At 37.7% G+C, this 20,731-nt stretch overlaps 1 protein-coding gene and 1 long non-coding RNA gene across 4 annotated transcripts in view; one reads left to right on the top strand and one right to left on the bottom strand.

Annotated features, from left to right (window-relative positions):
- LOC133847050 (death-associated protein kinase related) overlaps window positions 1-20,731 on the bottom strand; it is a 67,861-nt gene that overhangs the window by 25,115 nt on the left and 22,015 nt on the right. The window lies entirely within an intron of this gene.
- On the top strand, window positions 3,120-7,619 carry LOC133848276 (uncharacterized). The gene is made up of 2 exons (XR_009895244.1): window positions 3,120-3,262; window positions 7,460-7,619. It is a non-coding gene; the product is annotated as an uncharacterized LOC133848276 (long non-coding RNA).

Raw genomic sequence — 20,731 nt, 5'->3', positions numbered from 1 at the left:
TCGATAGTAACAAAAATGCAAATCAACTAAAAGCAGCTGAAAACAATATATCGATAGTTATCGATAGTAATACCAAGTGTAATGTGAGGGATACTATATAAAGCAAAGTGCAAAACAGATTCTATGCTTGTAATTTAAGCAATCGAACAGGAGACATCAGTTTGAACTATCGATAGTCGCCTTAAAGCTGTGATTTGTCGCATTCCACGCAAATTGTGCACAGCTCGGTTCGAGTTCGATTAGCTGGATTTGACTTATTTAGATCAAAGTTGGGAAGGTCTCGCGTTGCCATTCTAATTGGACCTGGCCAATGCAGCAGCAGCTAGCAATGTAATTACAACAACATCGAGAATGAACAACAGCAACAACAACAGCAGCAGCATATATCACGGATACTCAATTTGTAGCTGTTGCTGTAAATGTGGTCGGAGTTGCTGCCGACTGAAATACAATAACCACAGCAGCAGCAGCAGCAGCTTGGTTTGCTTGTCCTTCAGGTGCCGCCGCCACACCGAATGCCTTTCCCAGCCAGCCAGCCAACCCCTCCCTGCACCTCTTCCACTACCTCTCTCTCTCTCTCCTTCTCTCTCCCTCTTAGTCGCCAGACGTCAGATTAATTATTTTGCATCGTAAATAAATTGTGCATGCGGCAATTTAGTTAACAAATTATAGTCGAGTGTTGTGTGTGTGTTGCCCCAAGTGGCGCCAACGACAACAGGCGACGCCAACGCGCATTTTTCTTGCTGCTGCTTGCCCCCTCTTCTCTCTCCCCATCGCTGCTTATATTATGGCATCAATTAAAGCTGCCGAAAAGGATATTTAAGTCTTCTAAAGAAGTCTTCCATCTCAACTTATGTAAATGCACATTAAATTCACTTTTGTTCAAGTCCCTCTACTCCATTCTCCTCTCTCGCCCTTTTTGTGGTATTGCACACACACGCACACACGTTGCGCATGCAAATCAAAAGCTAATTGCAAATGCCGCAGGCGTCGTTGTCGCTGTAGTTGTTGTCTTTTGCTCGACGATTGTCGATTACCGATTGTCGTTCAATTGTCGTCGTCGACTGTCTACGTTGACGTCGCCGCGGTGTCCACAAAACACTGACATAATAATTACCGCAACTTAGCGACAATAGTTTGCAACCTCCCGCCTTCCGCCCCCCCCTCGTCAACGTCGCGCCCACATTGTCGTGCTGCCTGCCGCCCAGTTGCTGCGACGGTCAGCGCTAGACAGACAGACAAGAGCTCGACAGGTTGCCCAACCAAAAGAGAGACCTACTAAGACAATCAGCCAAGCCAACAACAGCAACAACAACTAATAACTAACAACTAACAATGCAGCAAACAACTATAACTACAACAACGACAACGACGACGACGACATCAACTTAACAACCAAACAACAAACCGAGCAGCAAATCCGTAGCTGTAACTTGAAATGTTTCCTTTTGGGTTTGGCCGACGACGACGACGACGACGACGTCGCTTGGCATTGAACCATGAAATGCCATCAGCGCCTCCCAAACTGTACGCAGCAATACTCGTTGCTCACACACCCTGTAAATGCTTTACTTAATGCAAGGCTTAAACATATATCTATGTAATTATGAAAGACAAGTTCAAATACAGTTTAAAATAAAACATTCTAAACTTTGATTATTGACTCTTTGATATAAAACATAATGAAATAAAAAACCTTCAGGAAAAATGTATTCGATTATTTAAAATACTTTTAACACCTTCTGGAAAAATGTGTTCTATTATTTGTATTCCTATTATTTTAATAAAGTTCTCTCTAATTGTTGTTATTAAAACTGTTGACTGCACTTTTCTGTGCTAGTTTGAAATAAATCATTATATAATATTCTATTCATGTCGCATTTTTTGAATTTTTCTCTATAAAATCTTATATTCTTTTTCCTTATTTCAATATAATTTAAGATAAAATTAGCTTGCACTTTTTTTGATTGTTCTCTTTTCTTATTGGTTTAATAAATAAGTCGATCCAATAAGAATATTGTGTAAGCATTAATAATAATATAATTTCTGCATCCCTTAACTATCTTATTTTTGCTACAGGATATCTTGCAGTCGTTCACTGCCTGTTCAAGCCGCCTGCCTTTGGTATATCATTTGTTTTCCACATTATTATTTTTGTGCTTTTTTTCAGCGTAGTCATTGTGCGTTTATGCTTTGCACTCAAAAGCCCCACTTACGACTGCCGCCGCCGACAACAGTAGACAGCAAAGAGCAGACAGCGTATGTGGCGCTGCCCCCACCCGCCCCGTTCCTCCCCCTGCAGCCACCATCAGTCAGTCAGTCTGTCTGCTGTCCGGTCACGCCTATCCGCCCATTAGATAATAGCAACAAATGCGCCGCAAAACCAAACAAAAAAATATATCTTGTTGTTGTTAAAAGTTTTTATGCAATTTTTCGCTTGGTTATGGGAGCTGCCTGCCGCATTTTTACACAGGTTGGCAGCACCCGCCACAAATTGTTATCAATTTGGTTGGTTAATCTATGGCAGAGAACTCTCTTATGCAGTCAAAAACGTTGCCAAGTTGATATCTATGATAATATTATGGTTAGCATTTGGCACATCAAACTTTTCTGCAAAACAGTTGGCAGCCCCAATGTGCCAGCGGCAGCTCCCTTGGCAAGGACTTCCGATATTATCTTCTTTTTTTACTGCTTTTTACTTCAGTTCAGTTTTCTATCATATGAAGAATATTGTTTCTCTTTTTTTATTACTTCAAATCCATTGACACATTTTCCAACAAGTTTAGAGCACAGCGCAGAGATGAAGAAGAAGAGCGTTCTATAGTTGGCAGCCCCAATGTGCCAGCGGCAGCTCCCTTGGCAAGGACTTCCGATATTATCTTCTTTTTTACTGCTTTTTACTTCAGTTCAGTTTTCTATCATATGAATAATATTGTTTCTCTTTTTTTCCAAAAAGTTTAGAGCACAGCGCAGAGATGAAGAAGAGCGTTCTACAGTTGGCAGCCCCAATGCGCCAACGGCAGCTCCCTTGGCAAGGATTACCGATAATATCTTACTTTTAATACTGTTTTTTACTTCACTTGTATATCAGTTTTCTATCTTATGAAGAATATAATATTCTGCTGCACAAATTGGCAGCTCTCAAAGTGAATTGTTTATCTTTTTTTTTTTGCAAATTTCAAATCCATTGACACATTTTCCAACAAGTTGGCAGCACAGCGTAGAGAGGAAGAAAAAGAGTGTTCTTCAGTTTTTAGTTTTTGTGAGTGCAATGTTTTGACAATCTGATTTACAGCCGCCGTTGTGTGTTTGGTGTTGCTTTGATGTTGTTGTCTGCTTGCAGTCTACACAATCTACACACACACACACACAGCTTGCTTGCTGTAGACTGTGACTGTGTGTGTGTGTGTGTGTGTGTCTGCAGTCTTCTTGGCGACGCGTCGTTGCTTTTGGACAAACAGAAAGTTTCTACGCTCGTCGTACTCTCTTTGGGTACATCGTCGTTGTACTTTCTTTTTCGATCCAATGCGACTTCTACATGCACTTTATTTATTTCTTCTTTACTTTTTGCTGCTGTCTTTCTTTACGTTGTCCCTCTCTCTCTCTCTCGTTTACTCTGTAGTTTTCGCGCTTTTCATTTCGGTTGCGGTCTCTCGTCGTGTTATTTCATTTTTTTTTTCATCATCATCGTCGTCGTCGCAGTTGTTTCGCTTTTACTTGACGACTTTTTGTTGCTCTCATTGCTGACGGGCCATAAAAGCGCACAAGTTGTCAATTATTTTATAATAAAGAGCGCGACCGGGCCACACACACACACACACACACATTAGGCGAAGGTAGAAAGGAGAGGGCCAATGGCCCCAAGTATTTAGGCCAAGAACTGACAAAGACCACAACAACACACAACACACAAAGCGAAAGACAAGATCCAAAACTCACTTGGTTGCTGTAACTTAAAAAGTTGTTTTCGTATTTTCGGCAACCACAAACACAAACACAAAAACAAAAACACAAACAGCAGCAACAATTATTGGCCATTGGTTAAAATATTTGCGGTCAGTGTAAGTGAAAAGCGATTCGTCGTCATCGTTGTCGTTGTCGACAATAAAAAACCCCTTAACCTCCCGCTTTTAAGGGACACACTAATTGGTTAACTGCAATTGGCAAAACGCTTTCAATTGCCGTTGACCCACAAAGCATAAAACAAGGCAATACAAAAGGTGCCAAATTAGCAAACGTTCAAATCGCTTTGGCCAAAACACAAAATAAAAAAATAAATGTGTTAAACGCGACTTTTGCGCAACCAGCTGCCCAATTGTACAACGGGGGGCGGGACGGGTAACGGGCAACGGGCAAGGGGAGGTAATAGGTATTCCCCACATACATATATCCACATCGAAGAAAAAAAGGTGGGCGTGTCGCATAGACAAGCGAAACGTGAGCACGGATGACAGGCAAATTGGCAACAGAAAAAAAAAGGCAAATTCAATTAGCACAATTCAAATGAATCGCATCAAACTGGGGGTGGGAGTGAAGGTGGTGAAGGGTGGAGGGTTGGAGGCGTCCAGTTGGCTAATCAGCTCGAAATGAGCTAATCTCAAGTCAACAAAATAATGCTCACAAATCAACAAAGATAACGATGCGCACACAGAGAGAGAGAGAGAGAGAGAGAGAGAGAGAGAGAGAGGGAGAGGGAGAGAGAGAGACAGCGAAGGAATTAACTAACGATATTCTAGGCAGATGTTGTAATGTTTGAACAAGTAAGAAAGCTAAAGTTGAGTGTGTGAACCATTTTGAATAAAGGCAAAACAACAGTGTGGTATTCATTTTAAAATATACCGTATTAATATTAATATACCATATTAATATACTAAAGTAAGCCAAAGGATATATTCAGTATATTGATATAGTATTGTATTCAAAACATAGTAAGAATTAAATCAGTATTATTCATAAAATATACCGAATATATATATATATATCACAAAATACTAAAATATACCGAAGATAATATAGTACTATATTTAAAATATACTTCGAATATATATACTTTAAAGGGTCAAAGAAATGCTGCCCAGATACTGTAATTTGTAGTAAGTAAACAACTTTAAAAAATACCCTTATTAATCTTCTTTTTATAAGCAACTAAGTTGCAGTAATAAAGACATAGAAATGCTGCTTAAATATTGTAATTCTTACTAGGAAGCAAATTTAAAGAAAGTTAAAAAAAAAACACAAAAAAAATCATATAAAATCTTTTGACAATTAAAGAACTGCTTATTTAACTTTTTTTGTGCAAATCGCTTGCAGTAATAGAGACATAGAAATTCTTTATAGTCTAGTAAAACATTGAAAGGTAAGAAAACTGCTTAAAAAGATACTTTATAAAATTGAAACCATCGTAATCGTAATATTTGTGAAATTTGTTACCAGACCAAATCAGTTGCCAGCAGTTGTGTTCTTCAATATATAAAGAATCATGTTCAGTTGCTTACCTGCAAAGAGAAGAATAAAGTAAATTGTTAATAAAATATGCATAATGAAAGAGTAAAATATTGTATAGAGAAGTGTAAAGTAATTTGGTTGCGCAGTGTAAACGCACAACAAGCTGAAACAGAATCGGAATGGATTTTTTTTTCTAGACGACGCCAAGTCTCTCGTCGTAATCATGGCAAATGACAATTTCTTATCAAATAACAAGAACTACAACAACAAAAAGATGAAAAATACGCCCGCATTGCGTGTCCGTCCGTTGTTGTTATTGTTGTAGATATAGTTGCCGTTGTTGTTCTTGTTGTTGTTGTTGCTGTCCTCAATTTGCGTAAAATGGCACAACGAAATAAATTAAAATGCAGCAAGAGTCGCTTGGCGTCGTCGTCGTCGTCGTCGAAGTCACAGTTTTGCCTCACAAACACAACTCGCAAGAGTTTCCACTCTGCCACACTCCACTCCATATCACAACAATGATGGGCGACCATGGGGTGTGGCAGAGGCAGAGGCAGCGGCAGCGGGATCGTGTCATGGCATGACTGCAACGATAACAAAGTCACATTGTTATCGGCGGCGCAACAAACGCGCCACAAAAAAAATAAAATAAAAACGAAAAAAACTTTGCCAACAACACGCAACGAATTTTCTATACACAATTGACAAACGAATAATATTCGATATATATTCGATAAATGCATAAAAATATCCTATTTTATTTTCATTATCATAATAAATATTCTATACCAGCATAAATTAGCATAAAAATCATACATTCCATATAAAAGACTTTGTATCACAAATATTCTTCAGAAATACAGAAAACAAATCAATAATAAATCTAGATATGCGAAATCGTAATGAATTTCTAAAACATATATAAATATTAGATATTTTATTACGATGTTTTTGCTTTATTGAAGAATTTTTATTAGAAATATTTGGCAAATACACAAAAAAAAAAATATCAAACATTCGATAACAAAAATGTTTTTTATTTTGAGTAAAAATAAATCTTATGATGAATGATTTTGGAATTGTATTGTATAATAGTAATAATGTACGAATTCGTACGCAAACGAAAAATAAATGAATTTATATATAATATTTGATCGTACTTAAATTCAATCTAAGAATAAGCCTTATACTTATTTTTACTTGGTCAGTTTATGATTTATGAATTATCCATATTCAAATTAAGAATTTGAGTTTATGATTTGAAAGCAGAAAATCTTAATAACTATTCGATAAATCGATAAGTTGCTTGAAGCTGTAATCTCATAAGTTGAACTAATATACTATAATTAATATGTTTTACTAGCGAACTTAAATAGAGATTGAAGATCTTTGTAAATATGGGATATCCAATAAGAGGGATATCCCCAATCAGCTATTATTCTTAAGACTGTGTCAAGCTGCTCGCCTGCATCGATATACCCGACTCTGTTTGCAGTGCAAAGCGCGTCTTCAGCTTCAACAGAATCGACGCATAATTGACAGAGTCTCGCTTCCATGCTGGGCGTGAGTGTATTGGTGTGATAACATGTCTATATAGTGTCTATATGTATGTGCCCCGCTCACCACTCCTCAGTCTCCGCATCCGCAAATTCTGTCGCTAGTAAACTGGGTCTAGCTGCTCTTGTGGGTGACTTGTTGTTGCTGCTGTTGTTGTTGTTGCTGCTGTTGTTGTTATTGCTTCTGTTGTCGTCTTTTAATTTGCATTTAGCAACAACAACAAAACGCTGCCGACAACAACATCAGCAATGTCCGCTCGTTATGGCGTCGGCGCAACTTCAAAGTGTTTGCATTTTGTTTAGTTTTAGTTTCAATTTAAATAAAATGCGCAACAAGACGGCAAAAATCGAAACGAAGGAAACCCAATGAAAATTGTTGTATTATTATTTTTTGCTTCATTTATTTATTTTTTTTTATATATATATATGTATGTATGTTTTGTTATTTTTATTGACAGCCACAGCGACGTGTATGGCAAACGAAATGACAACTAAAGACAGCGTCGCACGACTTGTGACCAAAGCACAAATCACTGAGAACACTTTTTTTTCTTTTTTTTTTTTGCTGCCGTCTTTTTTATTGGCCACGCCCCCTGCCCCGGTCACCTCCCCTGGCAAGTCCCTATGCGATAAAAAAGAGTCTGTAAATGCGGTCAAAACGCAGCGGGAGATGCTTAGCGAATACAAGAACCCCCCCACACACCCCCTCCATCCACTGAACAAGAGATGTTGTTGTGCAATCGCTTAGCTGGGAAGCAAACCACTTTTAAGGTAAACTGCGTGGGATCAGCTGGAGAGAAAGAGAGAGAGAGCTAGAGAGAGAAGGAGAAGGAGAGCTTGGCTTGGCACAAGTATAATTAATGGCACCACTTTAATGCAATTATTGCATAAATATATTGTCAAGACAATAAATATTGCCGCTGCACATTTATAGTTATACATCAGTTGTTGTTGTTGCTGTTGTTGTTGCTGTTATTGTCGGCAAATTAACAAAGGCCGCTTGTTAGCCGCCCCAGCGACCTCAGCCTGCCACGCCCCGCTGACCAGCGACCAGCGACGCCACTTAAAAAGCCTTTTGCCCAGCTAATGCCTCCCCCTCCCCATCGACTACCCTCCCCGTCATCATCCACCTTCTTGGCCAGTCTGTTGCGTAGACTTAACCGACACAGTAAAGCCAATGTCGTAAAAACAAACAAACAAAAGTGCGGCAATTAAATGAAAGCGACTAACTAGATACTCTCTAACTTTACAGAAAATTTATAAAGACATATTGATATATATTAGAAAAAAGGAAATTAAATTTTCAAAAATCAATAAAAAAAAAAACAAAGCAATAAACAAAAAAATTAAGTACATATAACAAATTAAATTAATTAAAATATAATTCAATTAAATAAATAACTATAATTAAATATCAACAAAAAAAAAACAAATTAAATTAAATTAATAACAACATAAAATTAAAAAGAAAAATTAAATTGAACAACATGAACAATAAATTCAACCATGAAAAAACAAAAAAAAAAACATTTAAAATAAGATTAAATTTTAAAAAACCAATATGAAAAAAATGCAACAAAAAATTATATACAACAAATTATATTAAATTAAATAAGCAATTAAAATAATAATAATTGAAACTAGAAAAACAAATAAAATTAAATTAAAAACAAAATACAATTAAAAAAAAAACAAAAATTAAATTAAACTACAAACTAAAAAAAAAAAAAAATAAATAAATAAAATAAAAAAAAAAATAAAATAAAAAAAAATAAATAAAAATAATTAAAAAAAAATAAAAATAAATAATTGTAATAAACAAAAAATATAATTGATTAAATAAAAATAAGTTTTCAAGTAATAAATAAAATTAAATTCACTTAAATTTAAAAAACAATACCAAAAAGATAAATATAAATCCTGAATAGTTAAATAAATAAACTAATTGCAATTCTCAAATCAGTCGATCAAACTCCTCATTCAACATTCTTAAATCAATTGCTGCTGCTTTGACTTGAATATTTTTTGTTTTTGTTTTGCGCCACACTTTTTATTTATTTAGTTTGTGCAGCTAAAAAACATTTGTTCTAAATTAGTTGATGTTGCTGTTACAATTTTATGACCATGCAATAGTTTTGTTGTTGTTGTTGTAATTTTTATGGTGACCAAATGGTTTAATGCCTGCCCAGATGATTTGTGATGGAGAGAAGGTGGTTTTTCGTATTTCGTATTTTGTCGATTGTCGATTGTTGATTCCGACTGTGGCCAGGCCAATAAAAATGCCACTCAACTGAGTGCGCACACAAACAGCTGCTGCTTGGAATGAGTTGAGTACTCGGGTACTCTATTCGCATTCACACTTTATTCACGCTATTCAAGTTTTGCTCTGTGCATAAGAGTTTCGCATTGGGAAATGGGGTCAAAGTTAGTGGCAATAAATTTTCTCCGCCTTTCGAAGTTGCAACATGATGTTGCCGCCAACGCAGTTGGAGTTGCCACAGCGGCGGGTCAACAACAACGCGTGCCAAATTTCAATTTGTGTCCAGGCAGCAGCAGCAAGTGACCCAAGCAGCAGTTGGCGTTGTGGCCCAGTCACCCGGTCTATAAGTCACTCACTCTGTCAGTCAGTCAGTCAGTAAATCGCTGCCGCCTCCTCAAGAGAGAGAAACTCTTTTGAATACCCGGTCCAAGCTGGCAGCAAAGGTGCATTATAATTAAGTGCGCGAAACCAATAATAAATCATTAAAAACTTCCCCTTACTTCTGGATTACTTATTCACTTCTCTAACAGGTATTCTCAAGTCGAGTTGCAATGTGAAAATGTAAGCATAGCAGTTGTCTTTTTATTAATTACTTTTTTGGTACATTCAATAATAACTATAGTATTTATGATTTCTGAAAATTCGGTTTTAAAAATCATTTTTGTATGGGAAAAAACACTTACTCACATATACATACATATATATTTGGTATATTTATATTCAACTACATGCAACATATACCAAACAGTACAAAATATACTAGCCAAAGCTGGTATTAGTTGCTTTGGTATATTTCGAATGAAGTACTATAACAATATACCAAATATGACATTTGATATGTTTTTAATATATTTTTTGATAAAAAGAGTGCCACAGCAAGAAAAAATCATTTCATATATGCTTTTCTACTGCATGCAACATATACCATATAACAGTAAATATATATAGTATATATAATATACTAGCCAAAGCTGATATTAGTTGCTTTGGTATATTTCGAATGAAGTACTATAACAATATACCAAATATGACATTTGATATGTTTTTAAGTGCCACAGCAAGAACAAATCATTTCATATATACAAACACTTTTAACGGGTATCTTCAAGTCGAGCAGAGTTTGGCTGGCTGGCTGACTTTCTTTAGAGTTGAGGCGTGAAAATCTAAGCATAGCTAGCAGTTGATAGTTGATAGATAGTGTTTTCCCCCACAGCGAGTTCCGCCTGGGAAATGCAAATGCAAAATGCGATGCTGCGAGTTGCAAAGTTTGTGGGCCAAAAAAGTTATTGTTGTTGTTGTTGTTGTTGTTGCTGTTGGTCAGGCAATTGATCAGCTGTGGCTTTAATCAGCTGGCATCAGTTGTTGAGTTACTAACTCACTTTATTTCCTCGACAATCGGCTGCATGCATAAATCACAGCCTCTCTCCCCTCCCTCCCTCCCTTCGACTGTTGCAAATAATCGAAACTTGTTTCGCGACATTTGTGGAATTTGCCAGTCGAAGGTGGAGGAGAGAGGGAGAGAGAGAGGGGAAGCAGAGGAAGCAGGCAGACTGTGTGCTGGCAACAATTTATTGAACGCTTAAGTTTATAAGTTAAAAGCTAATTGAAGTTCGATCGACAGCAACAGCAACAACAACAACAACGAAGCGATTTTAGTCGCGCGCGTTTTTTGCAGCCACTTTTGGTGCTCGCTTGATTATTGTTTGCAACAAACACGGAAAAGGCAATGAGAACACAGTGCTTGACACATTTGTTGTATTATATATATGTACTATATATATACTATATCTACATTTGGATCTGGAGAGACGCCGTCTTTGATCGCGTTTTATTGTGCGGGTGGCCGCCGCACCAAAAAAAAAAACGCGCGCGATCTTTTGTTTTTATTTTCTACAATGATTAAAATTGTAGTTGTTGTTGTTGTTCGTGTTGTTGTTGTTCGTGTTGTTGTTGTTCGTGTTGTTGTTGTTCGTGTTGCTGTTGTTGCTGTGTGCGCTTGCATTGCAATTACAATTAAATACGCTGTAGTTTGTAATGAAAAGCGTTTATTGTTTATGATTTATCATCGCCGGTTATTATTGTTATTACCCACGTTTCTAATCCAACTGTGCTCTGTTGAAATCTCTCCCTCCTCCCTCTACCTCTACGTCTACCTCTACCCTCCCTCCGCCACCCAATGAGTTGTTAAACCTCCTCCGGCATTCTCCATAATGGCGGCTAATTTGACACTGGAACACGCCTGAGATCGTCGTCGTCGTCGTCGTCGTCGTCTCAGCTGTCAAATCAAACTTTGAAACCACTCGACACATTTCACAATGGTTTGCAAGCCACCTTCCCCTCTCCCCTTCTGATGCATGCAACCCCTTTCGACCCTCTTCGATCTCTTGGCCACGTCAGCCGTCATTCTATTTAGCATTTGCATGTAAATTATGCTAATTAAAACTATACAAAAACACGTTAATAATATTGGCATTAGGTGTTGGCCCGTTGTCTGTCTTTCCGTCCGTCCGTCTGTCTGTCTGTCCGTCTGTCTGTCCGTTTGTTGGTTTTCAGTTAGGTTCGGTTTGGTTCGCTTTTCGTTTTGCTCTTTGTTGTGTTTGTGTGTTGTGTGTCGTGTTAACTTGCGGCTGGAAGATTTCTTTTTCTCTTTTTTCTTCTTATTTCTAAATCATTCCATGTGCCCATATAAAGTTACAAACACGGCGACGAGTCTAACGACTTAGCTCAACTCACAACTGAGCGAGCAGCATTCGCGATTCTTTTTCGCTAAAGAATCTCGAACAACATTCATTTCTAATGCGATTCGTAGTTGTCATTACAATTCAAATATTACAACTTATTCTAATTACAATAACCGTCAACTTTACACTTGTCTATGCCAAATAAATAAATTAAGAGATACAAAAATATGCAATATTATATAATTTATAAATTATCTTGTTTACTTTTTGAAGATCTCCCAATAAAATGATATACATATGTATATATTTTTTAAGCAAACTCAATTTCCAGCTAATTTTGAATTCATATTTACTTTTAGCTGATCAAGTTTTAATATTATGATTTATTAAACTAGCAAGCATTGACTTTTTATAATTTACTTTTTGAAGATCTGCAACTTACTTACTAAACTATAGTATTAAATTTATAGTATTATAACCTATTAAACTAGCTAGTTATGCCTTTTATTTATTTCTTTTAACTATAATATTTATGATTCTTGAAAATTCGCTTGCCATCAGATAAAAATCTTTGAGGGTTTTTTAAAAAATACTTTTATATGGAGAAAAGAAAGTCTACCTATACATATTTGGTATATTTCTATACTACTGCCATCAAAATATACCATAAAACAAAATATACCAGATTGTCAGTTAAATCAACAATGGGTATTAGTTGCTTTGGTATATTTGGAATGCAGTACTTGAATGCAGTCAATATACCGAATATAGATTATGGTATATTTAAGTATTTTTGTGTTATATATGAATATAATATATATTTTGTAAGTCAACCAAATCTATAATTTCACTATCTATTCAACTAACTAGTTTTGCTTTTATATAATTCACTTTTTGGCAGTTGCAAATTATATGTTGCAAGTTAACTTCCATTGCAGCGCACTTTGACATTCAACCTATTGACTTTCTTTCGTGGCTGCACACGAAATACATTTTTGATATCAAGTTCAACTCTTTTTTGACAGCTTTCGTTATAACAAATATGATCTGGATATGTCTGACAGCTTATTTCCCGCTGTCAAGTTGCCAAGTTTAGCTTAGAGAGTTGCGACGACATTTCAAGAACAAGATGAGTGAACTTTTTGCTTTCGATTGCCAAATCGATGTACACACACACACACACAAACACACAGTTGTTGTCCATAAACAGACAGTCAGTTAGTTAGTTAGTTACTTAGTTTAGTCGTCTGGATTTTGTTTGATATATATTTTGTGTGTGTGTTGATAACTATTTGGAAATCGCCATCGCATAACATTTGTCAAATGTTTTGTCACGATTCTCGCTGCGTGCCAAAAAAAACGAAAAAAACCGAAAAAACGAATCTCGCAACGTAATTAAATTCCTATTCCAAATCCAATTCGAATTCGGCATTTGGAATTCCAAATGCAAGTCGGAGCTGTGAAGTTCAAGGCCAGCAAACCAAACCAAAATAACAGCAAAAAAAAACTGCTGTCGCGTCACGAAGGCTGCTTGACTGACTGACTGACTGACTGACTGTCTGCCTCCTCCACCTCCTCCCAAAATCAAAACATAAAACAAACGTTAATTTCGTTTCCAATTTCCAAGCAGTAACAAAATGCAATTGGCAAACATTTCGCGCGTGTTTCGAATGGTTTTTTTTTTCTGCTTATTATTATTTGTTTAGTTTTTGCTTTTGTTGTTGCTGTCTCTTCGCAACTCGGTAAATCAAATGTTGCGCATAGAAATTGTAACGGTTTCCAAATCGTTTGTTTGGCATTGATCACAAAGTAAAAAAGTCGCAGTTGTTGTTGTTGCAGCGAAAGTTGGCGCATAAAATACGCGTTTAATCGCCTCGTCACATAATGGCAACTGATTAACACAATTCTCTGGCCATTCTCGAGGCTAAAACCGTTAACACATATTTATTATTATCGCTCTTTTTTTCTTTTTTTTGTTTAATTACAGCATTGATAGAGCCTAAGCATCGCCTCCGTCTGCTGTGATTTAACCCATTTACAAAATGGCACAAAAAAAAAAAAAAGAAACAGATTTGGCGACGCCAAAAAAAAAAAACAAAAACCAAACTTCAATTGTCTTTCGCTGTGAAAGCTGAAATGGATTTGATTTATTTTAGTTTAGTTTTTTTTTTTCTGTTGGCCACAAGGACGGATGTAGGCTTACACACAAAAGCTGTGTGTGTGTGTGTTGGCTCGCAAAATTGGGAGGCGGGGAGGCGTCACAGACATGTGGGCGGGCGCCTGTCTCCACAATCGCCACAACTCGATCTCGATTTCGGTTTTGGATTCGGTTTCTGTGTTTCTTGTCGTGGTGTCAATGATGACACCATCATCATCATCATCATCATCAGCTCTCAATCTCCAGCTCCATTTCAAGCGGCCCACACACAAAATGGAAATAAATTCAACAGGCAGTCAGGTGCACACAAAATCGAAGCACAACGAATCAAAGTCGGTATCGAACAACACAAAATGTTTTTTATAAATGTGATTTTTGAGTCGATGTCGATGTCGATGCATTTTGACCAAGTTTGTCTAAAGCCGCGTTGTTAAATGAGGCGCCTCAACGGCGGCGTCGCCAAGGTCGTTCAAGGTAGTCCACAAATGTTTCACGACCCAAAAATGACAACGACAACGGCGCACGCTGCGTATGCGCAATGCACAATGAGCTGAGCTGAGTGGAGAAGTCACCATCAAAAAACAACTACGAATCGATCTGTAAATCGGGAGCAAGGTGTTAACTCAATATATATATATACGACACATTTTGCATGTGAAAAAGCGCGCTTAATTTGGGTCAAGGGTTTGCTATCTTTTTGCCGCCGCCATTTAGAAAACTTGTTCGCAATTAACAATTAACCCACTCGATTATTATAGATTAACTATATGATAATGATAATCAGTCATAAAAAAACATTCACAAGAATTGTGCAAAACATTTATGCGGGGGTCTTTCTTAATGTACATCATAAATTGATAGCAATAAAACTTGTAGAACAATCGCGATCGCGATCGTGATCTTGAGTGAGCGAGATGGCAACATGTTTGGTTTACACGATGAAAAGTTTATGGATGAAGATCTTTTATTCACATGTTGGTGCATGTTGTTAAAGTTCATTGAGCACACACAGTTTCACTTTAAGCCAAGAATGAAGCTATAATAAAAAGGAAGAACAATGAAGTTCTTCCTCGATCAATGTGAAATGAAATGAGGTGAGATGAGCTCACTGACTTAATAGAGATACATTGAATTTCGCAGATACTTTTGGCAACTGTTGTTAATCACTTTATGCACTCTCAACGTGCATGAATCCCACTTGATTGTCGTCCGATCGTTTTCAGTTGATCGTTGTTGTGTGTTTGTTTGTATCTTTGAAGCTCGGTTCGAGCAATGGATTGTTGCGCTACGAATCTCTCACCTTGGCCTGTCTGTAGTTTTGTATCATGGCTATAAGTATTTTCGGCATCTTGTGTGTGATTGCGATTGCGTTAGCTTTTCTTCCTGCTGTTTTTGGCCTTGGCCTGGCCAAAAGCAACACACCGCCGGCTGCCTGCTCCCCTTCCCCTCTCCCCTCTTCCCTTCCTCATCATTTCTGGTCACCCTTTTGAGTGATTGGCGTTTTTTTTTCATTATTACTACTACTATTTTTTGCTCATTGTTTGCTTAATGATTTTGCATGCTGGCTGTTTTCTTTTTCTTTTTTTTTTTTTTGTAAAGACACAATTTTGGACTGTGTTTTGTTTGGTTTGTGTATTATTTTTGGGTCAATAGAGCGGAATTCCGTGCAGTTTATTGAACTGTAACTGAACTGAACTGACAAAAAAAAACAATAAAAACCAAAAAAAAGCAGCGACGTCCAGTTGCAGCTTTCAACTTCCCGTGGCGCCAGGCTTTATGCCGTTGGCCTTTCAACTGTGTTTTTTCTTCTTCTTCTTCTTCATCATCGTTTTTTGCCTTTCACAAGTTATTTTTTTCGATTTTCGAATTATTATGCAATCCTCCGCTGGCTTTTGAGTTGACTGTGGGGGCTCATTATAATAACCACAATTAATTAATAATAACACTCATAATTTTGCAATAAAATGCAGCCGCGACAAAAACTTGCCAGTGAGGGAGAGAAAGAGAGAGAGCGAGAAAGAGAGAGAGAGCAAGAGATATATTTGAGATACATTTACAAGACTCGCAATTGACAGGCGATAATTGATTGTTATTGGGTCGCCAGTTGAACGCCACATAGCTGCCACGCCCCCACACACACACAACACTTGAAATTCCGGGATAAACAAAGTATTATAAAGATTTATTTATTGGCATTAGCCAAATGACTGACTGACTGACTAATAAAAAACAGAAAACAGAAAACAGAAACAGAAAGACACAAGTATAAATTTCAAGTTCATTTGCATAGTTTATTTCATTGCGTTATTATTACAATTGCTGATTATTATTACTATTATATTATTATAAAGATTTCGTTTGGTTTTATGCATTGTTTTCGTTATTGTTCGCTATTGCTAACCTTCAATCAAAACAGCATTTGATTGCATTTTATTTGCATTTAATCATTTTTATTATGATACCCCAAGATTGTTGTGTGAGTGTGTGTGTGTGTGTGTGTGTGTGTAAGTGTGTGCTCGACTCTGTGCATTTTAAAATGTCGCACAGTTTCCTAGTTCGATAAATAAACAATTTTAATGCCATAAGTAAGCAACAAATTCAATTTGTTTTGCAATCAAATTGCTATTCAGCATTTACCTTCCCCCCCTCCCCCCTTCACATCACCCCTTCTACTGGCTTGAAGCAAACTCCCTCACTCTTTCTTTAGCATTATTTTCTGTTTTGTTTCGCATTTTGTATCTTATTTTGTATTTTTTTTTTTTATGGATAAAATAAATTGCTATTTTAGCCAAAGGTCAGCAGAACTCGTTGTTGATTCATTCGCATCTTTTGCCCCTCCCTCCCTTCCCCTCCCCTAGCCCCTCTACAATTGCTGATTGTTTATGTACTCCCTGCACTTATATAGACGTAATCGCAACTTATTATTAAAGAAAACAGCACGCAAAAAAAAAGCAAAATACAGAAAATCGCTTGCTTTATTTGATTTTTGCTTTTGACGCCTAATTAGTCATAATTAACGGATCATTCCCAATGCGAAACATTGTTACAAACATGTTCATTCATGACGACTATATATCGATAAATGTATGCTTTGTTAACTTCGGAACAACGAATCTGCATAAATTATAAATTATTGCTGCGATCGCCTTTTTATGTTTGTATCGCTTATATTTTTGTCATGATCTTCAATTATCGAATAATTGCAATTGAATGGCAATTCCCAATTTTAATGTTGTGTCTCTCTCTCTCTCTCTCTCACTGTGTCTATTAAAAAATGAAAAGAAATACGCACATCAGAGCAGAGCAAAGCAAAACAATTAGCTGCGTGGTTGTTCACGTAATTATTTCATAACTTTAATCGATACATTCGATAATTGGTGTCGTAAAAAGTGGCGAAGAATTTCAATAAATTCGTGAGCTATGCATAACAAGACCAATTTGACGCACATCAAAATGCGCTTAAAAGCGCAAGTACAATTAAAGAACTATAAAACGACGAAGCTAAAACCATAAATTGTGCATTAACTAGACAAGTTTATGCGCCAAGCATTACAAGTTTTGCTCTCAACTTGATTATCGATTTCATTTGATAACGATAACGATAACGATACAAGACCACCAAAAACTCGTTAAATTATCAAACTATGAATGGAACTTTAAGAATGTTCTGAACTAGTGCACTCTCCATCCCTCTCTGTCTCTGTTTCTCTCCCTCACTCCTTCGCTCGCTGTCTCTGTCAGACGCCCACCTGTTGCGTCATGAAATCAACGCTCAGCTTGTGTTTGTTGTTGTTGTTAGCAAAGTTCGCTGTCACCACAAAATTTGGGTCGATTTGTATGTAAAAATGGTTGCTTTGGTTTGGTTTTTTTTTACGCTTTTTTTTTGGAATCGTTCGTATTCATGCTGGTTACCACCAACTACAATGACACTCTATATATGTATGTATATAGGGTATTTCCACCTCACGCCCCTTCGTGTTTTTCGTCTGGCAGTTCAAGAGGCTATTGAACTGAGTGTATAAGTGGAGTGGGGGGGCGGTTTTTGGGGAGAAGGGGCGGGGTCAATGGGGCCGAGACGACGCTTTTGTTTTAAACTTAAAGAAACAAGAAAACAAGAAGAAATTATGCAGGTATATGACCGCTTAGCAGCTACAACATTATGGAAATTATTTTCGTCAAGTGAGAAGACGACGAAGACGACGACGGTCGGGTGAAGAAGAGGAGAAGTCATTCAACATGTTGATCGTGTGTCGCATATGCCACAGCAACAACAACAATGACGACAGTAATAATAATAACAAGCACAGACAGAAAGAGAACTTAAAATTCTATGTCAATTAACGGTCTTTTGTTTACCAACAAGAAGAAGAAGCAGCAGCAACAGCAGAAAAGAGCTTTGTGAACGAACCATTGCTGTGCTGTGCTGACTCTGCTTGCTTGCCTGCCTGCCTGCTAAAATAAACCATACAAAAATTGTTAACAAGCCGTCATTGTGCAAACTCCGCTCTCAGTTTGCTTGCGCTCTCTCTCTCTCTCTGTGTTGCTCTCTTTGCGTTGATCTTGTGCCGCTGTGTTGTTGTAGCTGTTGCTGCTGCTGCTACTGCTGAGAGTGCTAAGGTCACTCGGTGGTTGCGCACGTATGCGTGTGCTTATTTCTCACTCTCATATGTGTGTGCATGTGCGTGTGCTTCTGCGTGCTTGCAATTTGTTTACACATGCGAGTAAAGGAGAGCAAAAATCTCAAGCACTAATCTTTTCTTTGTCTGCCGCTGTGTTCCTTTTATGCCGGAGCTTAGAACGGACAGTTAGCTCCATCTCGCTCTGGCATGCATTCACTTCCGTGCGGAGAAGCAAACCAAAAGGCAATTAAATGAACAACAAAAAAACGATGACACCTTCCACACATGATTATTATTATTGCATGCAAATCGTATGCAAAAGAGAAATCACTGGCAGTGCTAATAAGTGGAGCTGAATGCTGCTGCCTGCTTGCCTGCCTGCCGATCATTAGCAAAACGTGCGTTGGATGATCCGATCCATCCATTCATTCGTCTGTCCGTCGGTCTGCTCATCCATTCATTGGAAGGGGCCGGCAGCTGTGTGGCAAAGTTCATTGCCACATTGGCTCGGAAAACCTTCACTTGGTTGGCTCCCTTGTTGCTTTGCCACCTTCCTCCCTTTGGCACACAAGAATTGCGACGTATTTGGTTTCCCATGTTTTGATGTTTGATGGCGAGCAAGCGAGCGAGCAAAGAGCGTAAGGCATATCAAAAAAAAAAAAAAAACTTTCTAAGATTGCACAGGGGCGTTTTGGGTCGAAACCATTCACTTGACTTGCACACACACACACACACAGAGACATACAATTCGTGTTCTTGTTGTGCGCAAAGAGAGAAATACCAAATACCAAATACAAATATCGATATCATTATCGTTATCGATAGCAATGGCAATGACACTTCTTTTTGCTGATGATGACTTCTAATGCGCATTTGACTGTCGCGTTTGCTGTTTTTTTTTTTTTTTATATGTATGTATATATATATATATATTTTTTGCCGCCGCCGGCTTGTCGCTGCGGTGAAAGTTAATTTCTTCTTTCGATTTTCGCTTGCCGCACACACAGACACACAGACACACACGCACACTCACATTTGTGCAGTTTTGAAAACGAGCGCCTCTCGAGTTTCCAGCAGCGATTACTTTCGGTTACTCGCAGCAGATCTCGCATATCTCGCGCTGCGATCGCCCCGCACACAGCTCATCAAAGTTAATGTGACAGTTGTAGTTTTGGCCCCCAGCCGGATACGAAACAAACCGACGACCGACCAGCAAAGAAAACTCAACTCGACCTTGTGTGTTTGTTTGTTTGTGCGGTTGGCAGAAAACAGACATATTTTCGCTATTTTATTGGTTTAACATTTTAGAACATTGCTGGACCTCATCTTCTGATTCTGCTTCGTCTTTGCTGACTTGGCAAACATTTTCACAGTTATGCCACAAGCTATGGATATGGCTATGTGTGGTGTTGTTGTTGTTGTTTTGTTTTCTTCCAAGAAGTTTGTCATTTTTTTGGGAAACGAGCGTTCGTTCGTTTGACTTCAGCAGAAGTATCTTTAGCTCTGGCCATTGTATCTGTATCTGCGTATCTGTTTTGTTTTTGTTATTTTCTATATGTCTCTGTGCACATATTTGCCTTTTATGTGTTCGCCTTTTGAAACTCGTTCATAGTTCGCTTTAATTACGTTCTCGACGCTGAAAATTTATGCCTTTGCTTCGACTGTTCAATTTTTATACCCGCTACCCATAGGGTAGAAGGGTATTATAACTTTGTGCCGGCAGGAAATGTATGTAACAGGTAGAAGGAGGCATCTCCGACCCTATAAAGTATATATATTCTTGATCAGCGTCAACAGCCGAGACGATATAGCCATGTCCGTCTGTCCGTCTGTGTGTCTGTGTGTCTGTCCGTCCGTCCGTATGAACACCTAGATCTCAGAGACTATAAGAGATAGAGCTATAATTTTTTTTCGACAGCATTTGTTATGTTTGCACGCAGATCAAGTTTGTTTCAAATTTTGGCCACGCCCACTTCCGCCCCCGCAAATCAAAAAAATCGAATAACAAGTGT

The sequence above is a fragment of the Drosophila sulfurigaster genome, chromosome X (assembly GCF_023558435.1).
Source record: "Drosophila sulfurigaster albostrigata strain 15112-1811.04 chromosome X, ASM2355843v2, whole genome shotgun sequence".
NCBI classification, from domain to species: domain Eukaryota; kingdom Metazoa; phylum Arthropoda; class Insecta; order Diptera; family Drosophilidae; genus Drosophila; species Drosophila sulfurigaster.
The sequence above is the reverse complement of the archived record's forward strand: the minus strand, read 5'-3'. Positions and strand labels throughout refer to the sequence as shown.